This window comes from Solanum lycopersicum, chromosome 8 (assembly GCF_036512215.1).
Source record: "Solanum lycopersicum chromosome 8, SLM_r2.1".
In the NCBI taxonomy this organism is placed as follows: domain Eukaryota; kingdom Viridiplantae; phylum Streptophyta; class Magnoliopsida; order Solanales; family Solanaceae; genus Solanum; species Solanum lycopersicum.
The window spans coordinates 41,820,886-41,828,615 of NC_090807.1; positions in this window are offsets into that span (position 1 = coordinate 41,820,886).

Consider the following 7,730-nt stretch of genomic DNA (forward strand, 5'->3'; position numbering starts at 1 on the left):
GCTCATTCTTGAAAAGTGAAAACATGTTTATCTAAGTGTCCATGTGTGTGCCTATAATTTGTGTTTTTTTTTCAAAATGAGGCTTACTATAAGGGTGAGTATTATGTTAAGAAAAGAAATTTATGGCATGGCTTCCTATTTTGTTGTGATGTAATTGGTGTGACTTTCAATTTAGACTACACTTGGAAAGAGTCATGAGCATGTCTTGGATGAAATTTGAAAATTTCTCATTTTAAGAAAAAACAGACCTTGTGCTTGCTAAGGTGTGAAACTCATGATACATGTAAGTGTATTGAAGAGAAGTACATTCATCCATGGACACCACTAAGCATGGTTTGATTGAGTATGACCTTTATGGCACTAGGTGTAGCTAATGAAGATCATTGTGATTTAACTAACTCAATTCTATGTGTATTGAAGTATGAGTTCTTAATTAAATTTTAGTAGGGGTTATGATCTTCCTATGAGTTTCTTTTTAAAGATTTACTTCTAATGAATTAATATGTAATGTTCATGTTTTGATTAGGATAAGGATATTCCCCCTATGAACAAGATTGGAGACTTTGTGTTTGATGAATTAAAGAGTGAGTGAGTAACGGTTTTGATTGCTTTTTCTCATTGAGTTCTAAAATGGTTTGATGATATTTTAATTGATATCAACAGATCGTATATATATTGAACTCCTTGTTGTGATTAAAGAGCATGAAGTTTCATTCGAGGATGAATTTTCCCAAGTAGGGGATATTGTAAGATACCGAAAACTAGATAAGGTTTCTAGAGCCTAACTTATTTTTATTGAATTTATAATTTCCATAATATGCTTAAAATATAGCATATGGGAATTAGCTAAAATATTAGAGGTATAGGAAGTCGAACTTTAAGGGAGGACTAAGACGTTTTATGACTAAGTCACCTAGATGCTTAATATGTGTTTCTATGTGTTTATTGGTGCTTCATGATGTTATATGGTCGTAAAATGTCTTATTATATGTCTAATAGGAAGTGTATAAAGTTTGAAGTCAATTGGAAGTTGAACGTCTTGTGACGACCAAGACGTTCAATTAGTAGTCGCTTATATGCATCATGTGTCTATGCATGCCTAAATCTGTATGAAATGAGCCTATTAAGTTTTGAAATTGTTTAAAAAGATGTTTAATGTTATTATATGAAGTATCGTAAATTTTGGAGGTCAATCACCCAAGAACGTCCAAGGAATTCGAAAGATAGCCCCTAAGACGTTCATCGTATGTCATGTTGGGGCCGAGGTTGTTTAGACGTCTTATAATTTTTTTTTTGAAATTTATATTGAAGGTGTATAACTTTTTAAGGTTTTTAATCACATTGCAAAGTCCGGGTACGACTTCTAAAGGGCCCCACAAGATGCCCCAATAGAAGGAACCAAAGATGCCTACGACACTGCATAGGCAGTGTCCATTGACGGACCCAACGACAGATTGTTGGTCCACCAACGGACTGTCGAGAAGGTATTATCGAGGTATACAAGACTTTCGAAGGTCTTGAGCAAATTTTGGCTAAGTTTCAGGTGACGGAGGCTTCACACAACCCATATTGGCAGTGATGCACCGTCATTGCCTTCATCGCGGGTGGCCTTCAACTAGCAGCCTGCGTTTGTTTCATTAAAGGGGTGAATGGGAAATTAACCCCAAGTCTCAACCTGATTATTAAGGAGGTATTTTAGTTTTTGTGGGTGTATATAATTCATCAAAAACGTTATCACCCCATTCTAGAGTCCTCTCACAAGATTGAAACCTTTCCCTCAAAAAATGTTCTCTCGAATACCACCAATGTTGGTTAAGCTGAAGAACAAATTCGATATGGGTTTTCTACGGAATCATCAAGTTTAATAGGTTTTCAACTATTCAAGGTATGGGAAGATTCATCTCTAGTTATCTTTTCATCTACAGTTCAATTCTCAATGATTTCCAAAGCGAAAAATATGATCAAACACTTTCTTCTTTAATCTTCAATGAGTTCTTTCTTAAACTGATTTCAAAGGCATAACATTAATCTATTGATGATTTTCTAAAGATTTTGAAGGGGTTTTCAATCCAATTTAATTATGAACCCATGCCCTATCACCAAATCGATCTAGCCTTGCATGGGCTTTGTGATCTTGAATTGCTGTCAATTGAATTAGGCTTATATTAATTTGAAGTGATTGTATATGCTGTTATTTACATTTGTTAATGTTAAATTAAATTTGAAGGATCCATCAGCATCAATGTATGAAGATCTGAACATGAATACCCTGTGTTTCTACATTTGCCTTGAAGTCGATTGTGAGATAGATTATGCAGAGTTTTTCTTATGAATGAACTGCCGTATATACTTTTTTAGGGTTTTATAATTGATGATTTTTGTAGGTTTAACTACTTAATGATCAAAATAAGAAAGGCTTGCACGAATTGATCTATATTCCTTTAGGCTATCAAGTTACATAGTTGTGAGTGTGATTGATCTCGAATTGTGATTAGATGAAGCATGAGTTCTTGTTTATTTTTTTATAATTATCTAATGCCTAATGAGTGTATTGTTGATAAAATATGAATGATAATAATAGTTTAAGAGAGCCCATGGTATTGGTAATGTTTTCTACAATCTAGCAAATCGATAAGCCTAAATGGCTATTCGTAACCTTAATTTTGAGGGTATGTAATTATGATTTCAATAAGGTTAAATGTAGGTTTATCTACTGCCTTATACCCATAATATGTATGAAATATGATCTAAATAGTAGCAAGGGAAATTAGCTAATGATCTATGTTATGCTACTTTCTTAGTATGTTGATGTGTTGTATTAAGTAATAGTATAATCTTTTAGTGACTTATACATTTTTTAGTATATGTTGAATGTACATGCAGATACGGTCATATATTTGATTTATTTATGAATAAGGTGTATTGATCAATGATGATCAGAGGGTGAGAATTTTGTAAGAATGCTTGTTCCCTCTACTCTTCTACTTCTGTTTTTGTTTATAGAAATGTTGATGAGTCCTTGTATGGCATTGAGCGGTATGGTCAAATTATGGTGGCTGTGTTTACTTTATTGTCGTTATATATGTGTTGACCATTGCCTTGAAGGCAAACTGATCAATATATGATTTAGAGATTCAGATGATCACCTTATGATTTAATTGTTCCTATCATCCTATCTAGTTGTGATCTATGTTGTGTGGCTTTTATATGAGCATGTGTTTATTCATGTTACGTTATTGTATAGGTTCTACCATTGATATGTTAAAATGGTTAGTGGCCCCTACCCATGTACCCCATATATGAATGTGTAAATAGCTAAACTTAGGAGTGATGGTTATAATGTATATATTGTCTTGCCTTTTATGCTATTATGTGTTGTGTGGTATGTTGTTGAAAGTATAATGTGTTCTAAGAGGGTGGATGCTTCATAGAGTAATTGATAGACATTATGTGATAATGTTGACCATGTACACACACTCTCACTTACATGTATGTTACAAGAAGCATAGGTAATGTTGTCTAAATAAAATGTTGTTCTCATGTTCATTATTGTCTACTACTATGTATGTTAAGTATATGTATGTGAAGTATGTTATGTATTCCTTACTAGGATTACTTGATAGGTGTCAAGTATGGTCAAAGGTATGGGACCTTGTCTATACATTGCACATGTGTATCTTAATAGGATAGTTCCTAGGTTTAGTTTCTATGTATATGAATGATTAATATATGATCATGTTATGAATGTGATGTATATAACAGGGCGAAGTAGAAATGTGCATAGTGTCTTAGTGGGTTTGTATGAAAGAATTGCTCATATACTTATGCCTATCTACTCATGCATTGATATATGCACATGTGTGAATGATGTATATAAAAGGACGAAGTACGAATGTGCATAGTGTCCTAGTGGGTTTGTATGAAAGGATTGCTCATATAGTTATGCCTATCTACTCATGGTTTGATATATGCACATGTGTGGCATATATGTATACACTCATACACATGAATGGTTATCTATTCAATAGAGGAGCCTTGAGAGGTGTGCTCAAGTGTAACCTAAACTAGATAGTGCTAATACATATGCTATATCCATGTGAAAGGATATTTTCACATAATTTAGGTTGATGAACTCTCATCTATTACCTATGAGCTAATCATATGAGGGGATGACTCTCCTAACTCTATGTTATTATAAATAAATGTTAATGAATGCTTTTTCAACAAAGGGAACTTAGCTTTGCACCGAGTGAACTTGTATATGAGTGTGTGTATCTTTCAAATGTGGGAAGGTAGGTCTACTATAAATCTCATGGGGTGGATAGAGTCATGACCCAACATAGGGTGTAGAGTTTATATTTACATGAATCCCCCAAGATCAATAACTATGTTCCCACCATAGGATACTAGCTAATGGTTCCACCAAAAAATCTATGTTATGATGAGTTCTACTTTGTCCGTTAGACCACCCTTTATAGGTGTGGGGTCCTGTGACACCGGATTCCATGTTTCGCATCACATGGTCTATCTCGGTTAAGGCTATAGTTTCTCTAAAGTAAAATGGACAATGGAAGTTAAATGGCTAGGACCCTAAATAGAATGACTTAAGGGAGGTAACATAGGAAAGGTTGAAGTAATGAAACCATCTAGACATTGAAAATAGAATGATGTAAGGGAGGTTACTTAGGATAGGTGGAAGTAATGAACCCATCTAAACATTGAACAAGTAGTTCCTTAGGAAGTTCTAGGGAGGTGTTAGAATGAATGTCACTATGTATGTGTTCCTTATGAATGAAATTATCTTATTTGTCTACTTGTTATGAAGATGTGCATGATATGAGTTTTTAAGCATGATGTTGATATTATTGACTCTATCACGAAGGTCTTAACTTAAATATGTCTATGTGATATTATACTTCTATGATGGTATGTGTTTTTCTATAATGTTTACCCTTTGATTGTGTTTCTATGAAGTTAGAAAATATAAATATGTTGTTGATAAAGATTTTATGATGATTTACTTAAAATGGCATGAAGTATGAGTTCAAAGAAAATGTCCCTTCTAAGTGCATGCTTTTGCATGGTCGCCATATTTAGTACATTCTTGTTCTAATCCCATTCTTCTCTACTTTTTACCCAAAGTTTAGGTTATGGATTCTTAAAGGATGTCTTGATAAGTGAAGAGCTTGAAAGGTTATTTCCCAATCTCAAGGATATGAATCCTTAAGTCGAAGGATGTCCTTATGTTTACTTATTGTAATGTCTATTAAATATTGTATAGTGTGTATTATGTCTTAAGGGTCGTATTGCTAATGTACACAAAATTTATTGAGTCTCAGATGTCAAATAGACTTAGAGTCTATGTATGTATTTTGACTTATATTTTATACGTATATGAAGTACTCTTTCTAGCATATGAGGTGTTATAAAAAGTTCGAAATTTTTCCCTAAATTTACTATGTTAATACGATGAATGATAACTATGGGCGTGTATAAGACCATTGAGAGAACGAGTATGCCCTTTTACTTCTAGGGTGTGCCCCCCGGTCGTGACAATGCTACTATGATGTTCTATATCTCAAGCTTGAATTGAGTAGATGAGACGAGATAAATAATCAACATTCTACTAGTCACCATAGCATGCACTATATTATACACCTCATCCAAAAAAGATTGGGGATCTTCTCCCATCATAGATACAAAGAAGATAGGATTATTCATCCTTAAAAAGTTCCTTAATCAAGAGGTTATAGAATTCTCCGTAGCGTTTACCGTAGAACTAATGTCGCTATTCACTTGAGTTTTCATACCTGATTACCTCCTTCAAAAATATAGACCTGATGACCTTGAGCACTTTGAATACCTTGAGGAAATTGCACACCTTGTGTCACTTGTCCATCTCGGGACAGAAATCCCTCATTTACATCATTCTCCTTAACACTCCTAGCAATTGTCCTCCTCGTATTTATCATCCTAAAAACACAAGGAAAACAATAAGAAAAAGACGCTCATAACTTTTAATCTGTACGGAATGACGTATTAGTAGAAAGAAGGGTAACTCTATCGTTCTATAGCCTCCACTCATGGTCATGTAGTGACTCACATCAATGAACAAGACTCTAGTTTTTGATTCCAATATACTACATCATAAACTCATGCTCAGATACAAAGCTTCTAACAACCCTAGACCAAAACCTAGATGATAGTGCAAAATATTAGAGTGCAACAGTCGTACTCGACCTCTAGGAGCTCTTGTACAAGCTCTACAGGACCATTCATTTCATAAAACATATATGAAAAGTAGTTCAGAATTAGAACTTTTAACATGAAATAATAATACTTCAAAATATCTATTTCATATCTATACATAATGAAAGGCTAGGTCTTTAAGTCACCATCTTAGATATACGAATATATTAGGATACAACCTATACTTTATTAGATAGAAAATAGCTGAGTTTATTAAATTAATTTCAATAAAAAAAATCCTAACATCATGATGTCCTTGAATCTATGGAGGAAATACTAACTATTTACTTTAATTAACACTAATCAAAGCTTCCACTTTGAGACTCCTGACAAAATGTATGGAATTAGTAAAAAACTTTTACTAAGTATGGTGTAATGCATAAAATCATGATAAACGGACTTTAATATGAAACATGCTCTTTTTGAGAAAACCTTTTAATACATGTATAATAGTAACTTAAATATAAACATATATTCACATAAGTCACATTCCACAACATAGCATCAACATCACTTCAACCCACGTAAATGCATAGATCTCCCACAAAAAGTTATCCTAAGACTCTCTTAAGTAAAACAAAAATAGACCGCCCACACATCCGGTTCAACCTTACCTTAAAAATCATTAAGACTACCTAAGATAAAATTTTTACCTTTTCCTCTCATTTACATCCCACATAAGGCTACCCACAAGATTAACCTTAGTAAGATAGGAAGAGATTGCCCATACACCCTCTTCAAGATTATCTACGAAAACATAAAAGTTACCCTAGATAGAGAACATTCTAGTTAACTTACGTTAGCTAAAGTTATAATCATTCATTATTTCAATTAGAAGACATTTCATTAATGAAGGACTTCACATAATGGTCTCAAAATGACATAGCGAACATACACTCTTGCACCGCCAAAGCCAACTTGTATAATCTCTAGATAGCGTCCCATTCCACAACATAAATAATGTACAACTTATCAAATGCTTGAATGTATCCCAAATGACCGGAATAGGCAATAACCGACATAGACCATACTAGCTAGCAAAGGAATCTAGAATCTACCCTACTCCGATGGAGGGTGTTTTACTTACCAAGGGTAGAGCTACGAGACATCCCATGTAGGCACATAGTTATGGAATACCAATGTCCTTTATGCTTTCTAGTGTCATTCTCAAAGTGATATACATTGTACTCTAGTCTCCATTCACTCGGTTCTAGCCTTTCTTCTGATAGAGTAAGTTTAATAAAAATATGCATATGAAAAGGTACCATCTTTTAGTCATTACATAGTAATAATGAACCTACCAAAGATGGGTCCACTAGGGTTGACACTCAATGGTTAATAATGATAGCTCATTCTTAACCATCTTTTTATACAGAAGGTTCCACATAATAGTAATGCTTAAAACTTAACCATCAGAGGTCTACCGAATCTACACATTCATTCAACATTGATCAATACACATACAATACAAAGGTGCCTAA